At 39.1% G+C, this 15,291-nt stretch overlaps 1 long non-coding RNA gene across 5 annotated transcripts in view; it reads right to left on the reverse strand.

Moving 5' to 3' along the window:
• The window catches only part of LOC137230656 (uncharacterized), a 96,766-nt gene that overhangs the window by 81,265 nt on the left and 210 nt on the right, over positions 1-15,291 (reverse strand). For 2 of the 5 annotated variants that reach the window (XR_010946207.1, XR_010946211.1), the window contains exons 2-3: positions 5,600-5,854; positions 934-1,063 (exon numbers count right to left, since the gene is read on the reverse strand). This is a non-coding gene — a long non-coding RNA (uncharacterized lncRNA). Of the gene's footprint in view, positions 1-933; positions 1,064-5,599; positions 5,855-7,285; positions 7,347-14,963; position 15,291 lie in introns of those variants that run through there. The other 3 variants (XR_010946208.1, XR_010946209.1, XR_010946210.1) reach the window with 3 other exon arrangements.

Here is a 15,291-nt window from a genome sequence, read left to right on the forward strand (position 1 = left end):
GTTTCTCCAAATATAATATTAGGAATGAATCAACACAGCAACATAAGAAAATAATAAGAACTGAAGACAAAATAATAAAGTTATCCTCTCCTACTATTTACTAGTAGCATATCACCTTTATCAAGTTACTCAACTTTTCTGGGCTTGAAATTTTCTTATCTGCAAGATGGGGACAATAACACTCATCTTGTAGTACTGCTTTAAAACAAAATTAAAATATAAATGTAAAGATCCTGGCAAATTGTGGCCATGTGACAAATATTAGTTCCTTACTCCCTCCCCCTCTTTCCTAATCCTTCTTCCTTTCCTTGATTTCTAAACTCTTCCCACTTAAGATATCCTAGTCTTCTGTTTTCTATTCACTTTCCTAAGTATTTTCTCCATTGTTCTTTCTGTTTCTGACTCCACCCTATCCCCTCCCCCATCACACACACAGAACAGTGTCCATTAGTTAACCCTTACTTGGGTAAGGTCCGGCTCGGTAAGCCTCTCTATATTATCCAGCTAATCATCCCAAAACATCCCCCACTGGATTTCACTGAGCAGTTTTCCCATTACTAACAGCATTTTATGATCCTGAGTCTGGTACCCTCAGATTCTGCTTGTCCCTTACCTCTGTCTGACTCTTTCAATCCAACCCTGGGAGACCTGACACACACCCCTCAACTCCCTCCTGACCTCACTCAGGCCACGCTTCCTCTCTCATTACTCACTCTGCTCTGCTCACTGGCCTCCTTCCATTTGCTGCTCCATTTGGCTGAAAGGCTGTCCTGGACATTCACACATGGTTTAATCCCCCACTTCTATAAATTCCTGCTCAAATATTACCTTATCAGAGACAACTTCCTTGACATTCTGTGTAACTATATAAAATAGCACAAACACACAAAACCCCAGTTTCCATCCCCTTTACCCTACTTAGTTTTATAGTACCTCTTACCACCCGTAATATAGTTGCTGCACTAGAGCAAAGGTAAATGAGTTGGTAGCTCCTTAAAGCGTTCTTCTGTGGGAGGCCAAGGTTCACTTTGTGGGGCATTGGGTCCTCAGTAGTGGATTATTCCTGGAAACATTAATTATTACATATGTTAGCTGATGATAACACATGTAAGATAAAGCTATAGAAACTCACTTTTCATTCTTGCTGCTGCCACTCCTAAGCACTTAGTCTACCTTCCCCTCCATATATCTTGGAATGTCTGCTTATTCAGACATTCCAAGATATGAATTTATCTTGGCATTTATCATTTAGGGTGGGAATTCTAAACCCAGAATTCATGAAAGGGCTTCAAAGGATCCATGAACAACTTGAAATTATTGGTTAAGTTTTGGGGATATATTTGTTTTCTGGGGCAAGATTGACAAGATTCAAGGGGTCTATGACTCCCTCAAAATAAAGATTAAAAATCATAGTCTTAGGAATGACAGCACAATATTCCCCTAACTTAATATGCATAATATTTAATCATTCTGTAGTATTATCCTCTCTTTCTCAATAGCCAAACACCAAGAGTAATGGGATAGTATCTACTCATTGCTAGCAGACTGGCTGGCACCTAACTGATTCTCAATAAATACTTATTGAATGAATGAAGACTCCATGGTGGTAAGAGCCTATTAATTAGTCATTCTGTCCATAATCTTCATTGAGCAAGACTTGTTCTGGGGTAGGGGGTGTCTTGATAGATCCAATTAGATTATTCACCATCTACAGATAAGGGAAGAATTAATCCTACTGAAAAACACAAATCTCACTTTTAACAGGGAAGAGCCAGTCACAATGCACACTGTAAGAGAAGTTGATTGAAGATGAAATAGCTAGTTGAACCTCAGAAAGGGAACAGTGAATGGGAAGTTAGGTGGAGTGAAATTCAGAAGAGGTAGCTCCCATAACCAGAACTCAAAGAGTTTATAATCCTGGCAAGAATCAGGCTTGTCCAATTAAATCCAATACTAGAAATTTAGGCATATGTTCAAACCACCTGTCCCATCATTAGAGACAAAAGGAAGTTGAAAAACCAGTTGGTTGAGGTTTATATTTCTAATAGATTAAGTATAATAAAAGGGATTTCTGGTATCTGTGTATTATGTTAGTTTTTAAGCTTTATATAAAAAAAATACACTCTTTGACTCAGGTCATTAAGTTGCATTTACTGTGTGTGTGTGTATTTTATAGATTTTTGCATTTTATGTTGAACAGATTTTAAAGAGATTTATAGATAGCAATAAGTACCCTTATTTTGTAGACCCCCTGTTTTTCAGGCAACAGCATCCTTCACAGTAAATAAAGGGCTGCAACAACAGCTACAAAACAGTGGTTCTTTGGCTCTGCTTCCATTCATTCTGCAGGAAAGCCAAACTTCCTTATTTTCTCTCAAATTGTTCTGTGAAGCCCCAAGTTCACCTGCAGAGCTCCTGTCTTCACCATTTTTTTTCCAGCTTGCTCTAGTTCTTGCTCTCTGCAGAAACCCCACTGTTTCTATTCAGGCTCAAAGGGCGGATGGACCTCTGGTACCTGCCCACATGTGCCTGCCCCAAGGCTATTAAGGTCCTACTTGAGGCCTTTTCTTTCTAAACCGTTGCTGAGGACTTCACCTTCTCTTAACATTGCCAAAACCACCAGCACCAACTCCAAGCTCTGCTGAAACTTCCTGGTGTTCCAATACCACTTAAAAAAATTAAGAGCAACTTCTATTTTGTGTGTATGATATATTATTTATTAATTTTAATAAACTTTTTACTTAAAACACAGACTTTAAAAAACAAAAAAAGTTACAGAAAAATTACAAATACAGTACAGAGAGTTCCTGTATACCCTATACCCAATTTTCTCTATTATTAACATCTTACATTAATATGGAACATTTGTCATAATTAATGAACCAATATTAATGTTATTATTAGCTAAATCCATATTTTACTCATATTTCATTAATTTTTACCTGATGTCCTTTAGCTGTCCCAGGATCCCTTCCAAGATACATTACATTTAGTCATCATATCTCCTTAGGCTCCTCTTGGCTATGACAGTTTCTCAGACTCCCCTTCTTTTTTACGACCTTGACAGTTTTGAGGAATACTGGTCAAGTATTTTGCAGAATATCCCTCAACTGGAATTTGCCTTATGTTTTTCTCATGATTAGATTGGGGTTACATGTTTTGGGAAGGAAGCCACAGAAGTAAAGTACCATTCTCATTACCTCATATCAACGGTACATACTATCAACATGACATCACTGTTGAGGTTAACCTTGATCATCTGGCTGAGGTAGTGTTTGTCAGGTTTCTCCACTGCAAAGTTACTCTTTTCAGTCTTCCCCTCTCCCCCTCTTCCAGACTAGCCTCTTTGAAAGGAAGTCAATATGCACAACCCATACTTAACCAGTGAGGAGCTATGCCCAGCCTCCTTGAAGGCAGAGTATCGACATAAATTATTTGGAATTCTTCTACACTGGAGATTTTTATATTCCCTCCCATTTATTTATTTATTCAATTATTTATGTATAACAGTATGGCTTTGTGGATAATTAATGTATACTTTGGGCATAATCCAATACTACTTTATTTATTGTATTGCTTAAATGGTCACTTTGGTCAGCTCTTTCAGTTGGCTACCATGTCCCTTTGACATAGCTCCATCTTTTTTATTTTGTTTTAGAACTTTTACTTTCTGGCACTAAAAGATGTTCTGGCATTACAGATGCTCCTGTATATTCCCTGCCCCAGTCCTTGAATCTGCCGTTTCTCCAAGGAGCCCTGGTTCCTTTTATGGGAGAATGGTATTAGAAACCAAGATCTGGGCAGTAGGTGCACTCATTGCTATTGGGGTATTCTTCCTTCTAGGCCCTCCCAGCTGACAACGTAAGGAAATGTATGTGTGTATGCTGACCCATATATATATACACATAACTATAAATATTTCTGTATGTAACATCTGTATCTATATTAAGCTACACAAGTTCATACTGATATCTCCAACTGTAATTCATTACCATATGGAGCCTTCTAGCCTCTTCGTAAACTCCCACTCCAACAGTGAGAAACCTGGCTCCCACAATCTGCCATCCATTTACTTAATTATTCAGTTCCAGTATATATATATATTGAATTCAGATTTGTTAACTTATACCCCATGGGTACACAACTTTTTCAGCTAGAGTACAGTGCTGATGTACAGTCCCTTTGGCATTTAATTTTACAGACTCCACTCATTTCCAAAGTTACTTGGGTCAGTACCTTTTCTCCCACCCCCGTCAGTGAGACTGTTTCATAGATTGATTGAATGATTTATTTTAAATAAATTTATTGATTTATTTTTGGCTGCATTGGGTCTTTGTTGCTGTGTGCGAGCTTTCTCTAGTTGTGGCGAGCGGGGGCTACTCTTCGTTGTGGTGCGTGAGCTTCTTATTGCAGTGGCTTCTCTTGTTGCGGAGCACGGGCTCTAGGCACACGGGCTTCACTAGTTGTGGTGCATGGGCTCAGCAGTTGTGGCTCATGAGCTCTAGAGCTCAGGCTCAGTAGTTGTGGCGCGTGGGCTTAGCTGCTCTGCAGCTTGTGGGATCTTCCTGGACCAAGGCTCAAACCCATGTCCCCTGCATTGGCAGGCGGATTCTTAACCACTGTGCCACCAGGGAAGTCTCATGTTTCATAGATTTATAATATAGTTAGATTATTTTGTCCCATCCTTTATTCCATCTTGGGATCCTCCAATCTCCTTAATTATTTAAAAATTTTGCATATATTAAGGTTCTATGGGTATATGCATGGTATCATATATCCATCATTACGGTATTATACAAAATGGTTTCACCACTGTAAAATATCCTCTGTACTTTACCTATTCAATCCTCCTCCCCAATGAATCCCTACTGATCTCTGCTAATGTATTTTATGGCTCTATAGTTTTGCCTTATCTAGAATGTTCTATTAATAGAATCATATAGTTTGTAGCCTTTCAGACCTGATTCTTTCATTTAGCAATATACATTCAAGATTCATCCATGTTTTTGCTTAGCTTGATAGTTTATTTCTTTAAAAAAAATTTTTTTGTTTTAATTGTAGTAAAATACACATAACATAAAATTTACCATCTTAACTATTTTTAAGTACACTTAGTGGTATTAAATATATTCATATCATTGTGCAATTCATCATCCATCTCCAGAACTCTTATTATCTTGCAAAACTAAAACTCTATGCCCATTAAATAATAACTCCCCATTCCTCCTTCCCCAGTCCCTGGCAACCACCATTCTGCTTTCTGTCTCTATGAATTTGACTACTCTAGGTCCCTCATATAAGTGGAATCTTACAGTGTTTGTCTTTTTGTGACTAACGTATTCCACTTAACATAATGTCCTCAAGGTTCATCCAACTTGTAGTATATGTCAGAAGTCCCTCCCTTTTTAAGGCTGAATAATATTCCATTGTATGTTTATACCACATTTTGCTTATCCATTCATCTGTCAATGGACATTTGGGTTGCTTCCACCTTTTGGCTATTGTGAATACCTCATCCCTTTTTCTCAGTGAATAGTATTCCACTGAATGGCTGTTTCCCTTTAGTTTGAATTTTTTTTTTCAATTGCAGCCCTTTTACCTTATGACAGAAGCATGAATCCATGGAGGCTGATCTAAATGACAGAGACCATGATGCTTTCACCATTTCTTCTCCTTTCTGACAGTGGCTCACGTCCTTGAACCAGGCTTGGGGACTCAGCTCTCTCTTAGCATGGCTTCTTTCCTAAGATGCTCTAGGAGCTATATATAAATAGAGTCCTGAAGTCCTGCTCCACCAGTCCTCCAGCAATGCTTGAATCCTAAGGAGATATAGAATAGGCTCCAGCTGGGACCCCTGATGGAGAAAATGGAAGCACAAAGCAGTAGTCATTCCTTAGTGGCTGTTATAGACCAAATTGTGTTCCCTCCCCACAAATTCATATGTTGAAGCCCTAACCCACAGTGTGACTATATTTGGAGATAGGACCTTTACAGAGGTAGTGAAGGCTAAATGAGGTCAAAAGGTTGACCTCTAATCTGATAGGACTGCTGTCCTTTTAGGAAGAGCAGAAGACACCAAAGATCTCTCTCTTTCTTTTTCTTTTTTTTTTTTTTTGATCTCTCTCTTTCTGTGAGAACACAGAGGAAAGCCACGTGAGGACAGAGTGAGAAGGCCACCGTCTACAAGCCAGGAAGAGAGATCTCACCAGAAACGAACTCTGGCACCACAGTCTTGGACTTTCAGTTTCCAGAATTGTAAGAAAATAGACATCAGTTGTTTACGCCACCCTGTCTATGGTATTTTGTAATGTCAGTCTTAGCGGATTTATACAGTGGCAGAACTGCACCTAGTACTCAACCTGATTCCAATTTCAGAGTTCTTTCCATTCAGAAACATTGTGGGGTTTTTTCTTTTCTTTTTTGATTTCTATCATTTATTTATTTTTTTTAAAAAGGCATATATGCAGAACCAGTGTTTCTCAGACAGATTGCAGTGACTGTGCTTGTGCTATCTCCTAATCACTTTCATATCCTCTAGGATGATCAGAGAATCAGTCCATAGGTGTCCTCAGACTATAGATGTCAGTTCCCAACATTGAAGATAGGTTGTACAACATCAACATTAACAAGCCCTGATTTTCTGCTGCCATGATGGACTGAGATGAAAAGATTTCCCTGCTCCCAGTCTCTATTTTACTGAAAATAGGGAAGCTAATATTATTTTTTAAATCTGAGGCTGTCTCATTTTTTCCTCAGATATCTGTTTTATTTTCACTGAAATTCACAAAAACAAAGTTCTAAAATAATTCCACATCAACAACAAAATTCGTATTTATTAATTATTGGAGATTGTCGTATTGAATTCTAAGAAGTTACAGAAACATTGCTTTTCTTTTCTTCTATTAGAGAAATATGAAAATAGAGATACTCACCTCTCCCACCCCCATGATACCAGATCACAGGACCTGAGCACTTCAGCTGTTTATAAGTTATCAATACTTTTTTTGTTCAAATAAATGTAAAGTTTGATGAACCTTCCCTCCACACAATGGGAAAAGAGCAACTTTACAGTATAGAAACCTGGCAGACAATACCTTCATCAGGAGCTCAAAAGTAATTAACATCAGTAATAGGACAAACTGAAATCATGTCATCTGATAGGATACAATGTGAAGAGCATCCCATCATTTCTGTGGTATTCCTGTCAAAGATACATAAACTGAAACTAACATCTAGGCAACATCAGACAAACCCAAATTCAGAGAGGTGCTACAAAATAACTGACCTGTAATCCTCAAAACTGTCAAGGTCTGCAAGTCAAGGAGGGACTGAGGAACTTTTCCAGACTGAAGGAGATTAATAAGACATAATGAGTAAATGCAATGCATGATTCTGAACTGAATCCTTTTACTATAAAGGACAGTGCTGGGACTATTGGCCAAACTTGAATGGAGTCTGAGGGATAGATGGTAGAAATGTAAACAATGTTAATTTTCTGATTTAGTTGATCTTATTGCGGTTACATAGGAGTATGTTGTTTGAGGAAATAAACATTAAAATATTTAGGTTAATGGGACATCATAATAATATCAGCAACTTGCTTTCAAATGGTTCAGGAAAAAACAGTTCTTTGTATATACTTGCAACTTTTCTGTAAGCTTGATACAGTTACAAAATAGTTTTTTTAATGTAGTGACTCAGATCTCTTCCCTAACATTCAGAGTTTTAAAGTTTCTGTCCCTGATAACATCAAGCCGAAGGAATTGCCTTTACAATCTCTTAAACATCCCATCTCCCTCTCTGTTTACAGATGCCACTGTAACGGTAATTCTAAATTTTGGTGAGGTTTTCTTCCACCTTCATTTCTCTTTATCTTATGTGAGGCCTCAGTGTAAAATTCATCATTATATAACTTTCATCTGCTTGAACTCCATTTTTATATATTAGCCTTTAGCCTTTATTAAGCACTAACTATGTGCTGGCCATGTACTAAGTACTTTTTAGTACTTAACCAGTATAGCATTATCTCATTTAACCTTGATGTCTTGCTACTTCCCTCTTCACACCCCAGCCTAGAGTACCCTGACCACCCTGGGCTTTCTCTCTGGGATTTTACAAACTGCACTGGCTCTGTCTCTCTTTCCTTTCTCTTGACCTTTTAGCTCCTACTTATCCTAAAGGGATCAGCTAGAATGACTCTTTTTCCAAGGAGCCTTCCCTTAAGTCTGAGTAGGAGGCCCTTCCTTGTGCTCCTACAGAGTAATGTCCTCTTTTAACCACAGTAGTTTTACACTATATTTTAGTTTTTCTTCTCTCTTTTGTTCCCTCTTGTAAGGTAGGTAAAATCAAGGACTACATCTTCACTGTTATTTCACCAAAGCTAACAGGGTATGTTACACTGAGTAGGTCCTCAAAAAAAAAACACTTATTGAGTGAATAACTGTAAGCAAGGGAGGCTAGATGACTGGTCTCTATTGAGGGTCACCTTGATGAATCCACCATAGTCTAGGATTATTTCTCAGTGTTGCAGGTCTGAAAACACAAGTGGATCAATATCCAGAGTTGAGCTCTCTCTTCTCCTAAAGTTAAACTTTATCACACTAACAAAATCCAATAAAGGCCTAAAGGAATCAATGAAAAGGGGCTCTCACTGACCTAACGTAGAAATAATAAATAGCATATCAGAAATAATAATGATTAAATGTATTGAAACATATCAAATATATAAAAATCCATGAGTTCATCATGGTAACAAGGTAATTAGTCATAATTAAAGGCTGCTGGGGCACTAACTCATTCTGAATATTAATAAAGGATATCGATTAAATCCTGGATTTCCTTTACAAACTGAATTTTAGAGTGACCAAATTGTTACTACGGGAAAATTCTTCTTTATAGAAGAAATTCAGCTGATAAAGGAAAAGGAATGAGGGATTCAGAAAATCACCAATTTTCAACCCCTAATAAGTTAATAGAGCTATGAAAATAATGGATACTAAAAAGTGGAAGACTGATGGTGTATATATATATATATATATATATATATATATATATATATATATATAAATATTTTTCTTTTTTTTTTTTTTGCGGTACGCGTACCTCTCACTGTTGTGGCCTCTCCCGTTGCGGAGCACAGGCTCCGGACGCGCAGGCTCAGCGGCCATGGCTCACGGGCCCAGCCGCTCCGCAGCATATGGGATCTTCCCGGACCGGGGCACGAACCCGCGTCCCCTGCATCGGCAGGCGGACTCTCAACCACTGCGCCACCAGGGAAGCCCTGATGGTATATTTATAGACCACTTGATCAATCTTAGTATTACCAAAAGTAGAACTATACATTATATGCCTTAAGTACACAGTGACACTTATGAAGTATTTTGCCTTAAAAAAAATAGAAAAGAAAGAAACTAAACTTAATTAAACATTTAAATGTAGCTACCAGTTTGAAGGAAATGCAAGGGATAGAGGAAAAAGTTAAATGACACCATGTAGAAGCAGTCAGCCAAATCCAGAATGTGGGACATTTTACAGAACAAATGACTTGGTTTCTCCAATAAATCAACAACATAGACTAAAGAAAACTAAGAGGTGCAATAATTTTAAAGAATGGGTTTTGTTTGGATCTTAAACCAAAAGACATGTTTTTAGTCAATTGGAGAAATGTGAATTTGGACTGGGTATTAAATGATATTTAGAAAGTATCGTTAATTTGTTACATGGGACAGTAACATAGCGTTTACATTTTTTAAAAAATATCTTTATCAATTAGGGATGCAGCCTAAAGTATTTATGTGTAAAATGACATTTCAGTCAGGTTTCTAGCAGAAAACAGTAGCAATCAAATCAGGTAATTTAAAGAGAATTTAATAAAAAGGATCCTTTTCAAAGATGCAGGAAGACTGTAGGGAAACTAGAAGGGATAACCCAGTACCCCTGGACTAGTAATAACAACTGTTAACACCCCTAGGCCTAGGGGTGAGGAAAGGGTGTGGTTATCAGAACCCAGAGACAGAGAAGTCTTGTGACAAGAAGTTATGACATTTGGTTGAAGGATACACCTGGCTGCCACAAACCCTCAGAAAGGGAGCCAGAAGAATAGTACCTCAAGGTATTAAGCTTCTGGTGATACTATCCATTAGCAGAACCCAACTAGATGATATTGGATAAGGAAGTCCTTATGCTATTGGGTAATGCAGTCCTTATCTGCATTCTATACAGATAAGCCTCAAGGGAATCAGAGCAGGGAAGAGAGGCAGAGAAAGAGTGGACTGGGAGGGGGACACAAGAGATATCTAGGAAAAATGACAAGATGTATAGAATTTGCTTTAAAATACTCCAGCCTCCTCCCCACTAAAACTGAATAAATGAAACAAAATTGGCAAAGTATCGATAATCATGGAATAGTATATACAGTGAAAACTATATACGAATTTACTATATATTCCCTCTGCTTTTGTATGTTAGAAAATTCTTATAATTAAAAGTTAAAAAAAAGATTTAGTCCCTTAAGCATGAACTGAAATATCATTTAATTATTTAACGTAAATCATATTCTTTCCTGATAGTTGAAATTCTTGTATCCTCTCTCCAAGGCTTCTTTTTCGTGGTATTAAGAAGCATGCGCCAATGTTCATTGCAGCACTATTTACAATAGCCAGGTCATGGAAGCAACCTAAATGCACATCAACAGATGAATGGATAAAGAAGATGTGGTACATATATACAATGGAATATTACTCAGCCATAAAAAGGAACGAAATTGGGTCATTTGTAGAGACATGGATGGACCTAGAAACTGTCATACAGAGTGACGTAAGTCAGAAAGAGAAAAACAAACACCATATAGTAACATATATATGTGGAATCTAGAAAAAATGGTACAGATGAACCAGTTTGCAAGGCAGAAATAGAGACACAGATGTAGAGAACAAACGTATGGACACCAAGGGGGAAGTGGGGCGGTGGTGGTGGTGGTGTGATGAATTGGAAGATTGGGATTGACATGTCTACACTAATATGTATAAAATAGATAACTAATAAGAACCTTATTAGTTCTTATTAATTAATAAGAAATTAATTAAATTAATTAATTAAACTAAATTAAATTAATTAAATTAAATTAAATTAATAAATTAAATTTAATTAAATTAATTTAAATTTAATTAAATTAATTAAAACTAAAAAATTAATTAAATAAAATTCAGAAAAAAAGAAGCATGGGCAGTCAAATTAGTACATAACATGAAATCGGAGCAAAAGGAAAAAGACAATCTAGAGGGCTTTTTCAAACAAGTCAACTTCTGTAAAAATCTGATCTTATCCATTATATGTTGATTCAATTAGTCCAAATTTAAAGCATTGGTGATGCCTTAAAATAATTTTAATTTATCTGCACTCTTCTTCTTCCACCATATTAAATGATATCTTCTCTATTTTTTTTTTTTTTTTTTTTTTTTTTGTGGTATGCGGGCCTCTCACCGTTGTGTCCTTTCCCGCTGCAGAGCACAGGCTCTGGACACGCAGGCTCAGCGGCCATGGCTCACAGGCCCAGCCGCTCCGCGGCATGTGGGATCCTCCCGGACCGGGGCACGAACCCGTGTCCCCTGCATCAGCAGGCGGACTCTCAACCACTGCACCACCAGGGAAGCCCTCTATTTTTTTTTAATCCTCTCTTGACCTATGTAAAGCAAGGCTAATAATATCCAATGTTTGGCACAAAATAGTGCTCAATAAATATCACATATTATTATAAGATTGTGTTATTGAGGCAGACTGTGTCTTATTAATGTCTGTGGCTCAACAAATATTTTTTTTAACTGAAATTAGAATTAACAGGAAGATAGGGAATTCCTTGGCAGTCCAGTGGTTAGGACACGGTGCTTTCACTGATGGGCCCAGATTCAATCCTTGGTTGGGGAACTAAGATCCCAAGCAAGCAGCATGGCACAGCCAAAAAGATAAGGAAGGAAGGGAGGGAGGGAGGGAGGAAAGAAAGAAAGGAAGGAAGGAAGGGAGGGAGGAAGGAAGGAAGGAAGGAAGGAAATAAAACATATTACTGAGATAGAAGCAAAAAGTTCTCACAAAAATTTAATTGATTATATGTGACAGAGCACTAGATAAGTATCTTCCATTTTAGGATCCACTGATTGCTATGGACCTGTTTAAAGTTATAGTTTGGGTTTCCTCTCCACATAGGAAGCAGTGTATATAATAATAAGACATAACTGTTTCATATTATATTTAAATAATTCATGGCAAAGATTATAGAGACAGTCGCATTATAAATTTAGGACTTCATTTCTAAGAATCACCACTCAAAATAACTGATAATTTGTGATGGCTACACAACTCTGTGAATATAATAAAACCACTAAATTGTACACTTTAAAAGGGTGAATTTTATGGTATGTGAATTACATCTCAATAAACATTTGTAATAACTCTTTACAAAGCACTTCATCTGTATTCTCATTCGATCTTCACAACAAAACCCTAAATTAGTTATTTACCATAATATTATGATGAGGAAACTGAAGCTCAGAGAAGTTTAATGATTTAGCAATTTCCTCAAGATCTCACAGTAAGCATGGCGTAAGATGCAAACCCTCATTTTCAAATGCTAAATCCAGTGCTTTCACCAAACCTAGTATTATGTACTTCCTGCCTCACAGAAACAGGATATCTCTGAAATGCACAGAAGCAAAGTGGTTAAAATGGGGCCAACATTGCTGAGGAAGCCAGACTCTTGTAATCTTCCAACCTACGGAAGAGTCGTTCTTCCTCATGAAGACACTGGTCTTAGAACTGGAATTTTGAGATCTGGGTTTGCAAGATGCAGCTCTGTCACCCATACCAACAAACATTTATGTTGAAGGAAATGGGGTGGATTAATTAGTGATTTCTTGTTTCTGAAAACAGAGATTCATGTGATGTGAAATAATCACAAGTAATTAATTGGGTTTATTTTGCCCTTGTTCTTTAATTGAAAGAATTACCAAAATCCTTTTAATGACAACGTATATTATAATGTTATTAAAATTTCTAATCGAAGTCCAAAAGGCTAGTTTTCTACATGGCTTGTGCTAGTAAAAGTGAATTATCAGCAGAGCAGTAAACAAAATATATTCACATTAATGAAAACTCAAGTGACTTCTAGTAAAGGGGAGCGATAAAAGCGTTACACTCACAGGACTGATTTAAAAGCAACCTCTTTCAACAGCAGTGAGCAAACAATAGTTTTAATTTACTCTAAATTCTTTCCTGATCAGGCACCAACACAGGAAAGAGGAAAGGCCTCTTGTGTGTTTTCTGAAAAAATTTATATTTTTTAATTCAGAGAATACCTACTGGCACCACAGAAAACTTGGGAGTTAAGAAGAGAACTTTCATTAGTTATTAGACGGCTTCCCTGGTGGCGCAGTGGTTGAGAGTCCGCCTGCCGATGCAGGGAACACGGGTTCGTGCCCCGGAAGATCCCACATGCCGCGGAGCGGTTGGGCCCATGAGCCACGGCCGCTGAGCCTGCGCGTCCGGAGCCCGTGCTCTGCAACGGGAGAGGCCACAACAGTGAGAAGCCCGCGTAACCGCAAAAAAAAAAAAAAAAAAAAAAAAGCTCTTTCATTAGTTATTAGAGGACAAATTGAGACTGGGAAGGAAAGCTGAGGAGAATCAGCAAGAATGACAGAGACGGAGTAAAGGGACAAAGTAGGTAATTAAATAGTTAATCCCACTAAGGGGACTGTAAGTAAAGAAAAAATATGTGAGACCTCTATAAGTTAATGATCACTCAAGAAAGCAGGTCTGCTTAACCACGAAACCAAGCAGGCTTGCATAGCAACCGAAGCAGGAGACATGACCCAAAACAATAAAACAATGGTGGCATGACACTCACATCCTGCCCAGTGAACTCAGTAAGTTAATGACCCCTAGGACATACTCTCTGCACACATAAAAAACAATACTTTATGGAAAAGTGACATTTCAAAGTGAAAGACCCTCACTGTACTGAGACCTGAAATAATTTTTCCATAGTGCCATGACAGTCCTGGCTTGACCATGTAGGGACAAGAAAACTCCCCTGCCCAACCTGCAGGAGGAGGTGATGATGGAAGCTTGACGTCTACTGAAGAATGAGGAAGAAGGCGGTTTTCCCCCCCCTCCCCACTTTTCCTTTGATTATAAAACTGTAGCCCACTAAGTTCTCAGGGCACAGCATCCTTTCGCCTGCCCACTTGTAAGCCTCACAAGCATCCTATTCTAATAAATCACTTCTTATCTACCACTTCGCCTCTGGCTGAATTCTTTCCATGCCGAGACAGAAAGGACCCGAGCTCCTTGGAGCCCCCCCAGAGATGCCACCTAGTGGTGTCAAGAACACCTTCGAAGCGCTCTATCACTTGAAGCTCGGGCTAATTATTCCTCTCATTTTAGCTCTTCTCTCACTTCTCTCCAGCCCTCAGAAATGTGGACTTGTGTTTCAGCAGAGCCCAGGGGAGGCAGAACTGAGGCTGGAGAGTGCTAAGGAATTTGCACCCCTCTCCCCCAACTAAACCATGACACCCATTCCATTGGCAGAAAACCACGACAGGTGCAAGGTCTGAGGAATCTCAGACATTCCCTCCCAGCTGCACCCACAAAGGGCCGCCCAAGGTGGGCGAGCTGTTGGGAGTGGGGGGCGGTGGCAAGACGTGCTCTTTCAACTTCAGCCTAGCACTTCTTGAACACTTCCTGTCTGCCAGGCTCTGTGCTACTTGTCTTCCATGCTTTTTTAAAACAAATCGATGAGGTGGGTCGTCTGATCCACAACTCTACGAGGTAAACGTCACAGGCAGGTGAAAAAAACTAAGGCTCAAGGAAACCCAGTTGCCTGCCCTTCTTCACACAGGTCAAGCCCTGGTTCGCTCTGAAATCTACTCCCCGCAAACCACCACCCAGCCCCACCCCCGACCTCCGCGCTGCACCTCCGTCACTTCCCGTCTTCTCAGTCGCCCCATAAATTAAAAACGAGGTGGTTGGCCGAGATGAGCTTTAGCGGTCTTTCCAGCTTGCCGGCTTTACAGTTTTAGGAGCGGGGAAGGAAAACCCCTCAAGGTTCCCACGTCAAGGCACCTGTCCAAGCGCAAGGGGCGCGCGCCCTCCCGCTTAGCACTGGGAGAAGCGCGCCCGGCGTCGCCAGGGGTCCGGCGGTCCCAAGTCTAGCCTCTCGCAAAGGCGCGCGGGCCGCCGCGCGCATGCGCAATGGCCTCCGGACGCGCGCCTTCCCTCCACTCCCTGCCCCACCCGCGCCTG

Source organism: Pseudorca crassidens, chromosome 9 (assembly GCF_039906515.1).
Source record: "Pseudorca crassidens isolate mPseCra1 chromosome 9, mPseCra1.hap1, whole genome shotgun sequence".
Taxonomy (NCBI): domain Eukaryota; kingdom Metazoa; phylum Chordata; class Mammalia; order Artiodactyla; family Delphinidae; genus Pseudorca; species Pseudorca crassidens.